The following is a 915-nucleotide window of genomic DNA, read 5'->3' on the forward strand; positions in this document are numbered from 1 at the left end:
TTGGGGTCAGGTGCACCTTAGTTTTCAAACTGGTATCTTTGCTCTTCAATATTTTAAAGAGGTTTTGTTTAATGCAAGGCATTAAGCAAAAGCAGATTTGCTTAATGCAAGGCATCTTTTATTTCTTGACTGCTGCTTCCATGAGTTATGATTGTGGATAATAAGCAAAATGAAGTCTTTGACTTCAGTCTTTCCTCTATTTATCATAATGTTATTGATCCAGTTCTGAGGATTTTGTGTGGGTTTTTTTTTACATTGAGGTACAATCCATACTGAAGGCTATAGCGTTTGATCTTTATGAGTATTTTAAATCCTCTTTGCTTCCAGCAAGCAAGGTTGAATCATCTGCATATCGCAGGTTGTTAGTAAATTTTCCACCAATCCTGATACCATGTTCATTGGAATATAATCCAGTTTTTCAGATTTATTTGCTCAGCATACCGATTGGATAAGTATGGTAAGAAAACAACTCTGGAATATACCTTTCCTGGTTTTACACCATTCAGTATCTCCTGCCACCACTCGTCTGTCAGTTTGTCATGCTGTGGTAGCTTTTGTGTTGCTGTGATTCTGGAAGCTATGCTACAGGTATTTTAAATACCAGCAGGGTCACACATGGCATTCAAGTTTCAACTGACAACAAGACAAGAAAGAAAACACCAAAATGGATGTCAGAAGAGACTGAAATTTGGTCTCCAGTGTAGAGATACAAAAGCAAATGGAAGAAGTGAGGAGGTACAAGAGCTGAACAGAAATTTTCAAAGGTCAGCTTGAGAAGACAAAGTCAAATATTGTAATGAAATGTGCAAAGACCTGGCGTTAGAAGAACACACTGACCATTTCTCAAACTGAAGAAAAACTTTAAGCCTTGACTTGCGGAATTGAAGGATTCTCTGGGGAAATTATTGAATGATT

This window comes from Chrysochloris asiatica, unplaced genomic scaffold (assembly GCF_000296735.1).
Source record: "Chrysochloris asiatica unplaced genomic scaffold, ChrAsi1.0 scaffold00043, whole genome shotgun sequence".
NCBI lineage: Eukaryota > Metazoa > Chordata > Mammalia > Afrosoricida > Chrysochloridae > Chrysochloris > Chrysochloris asiatica.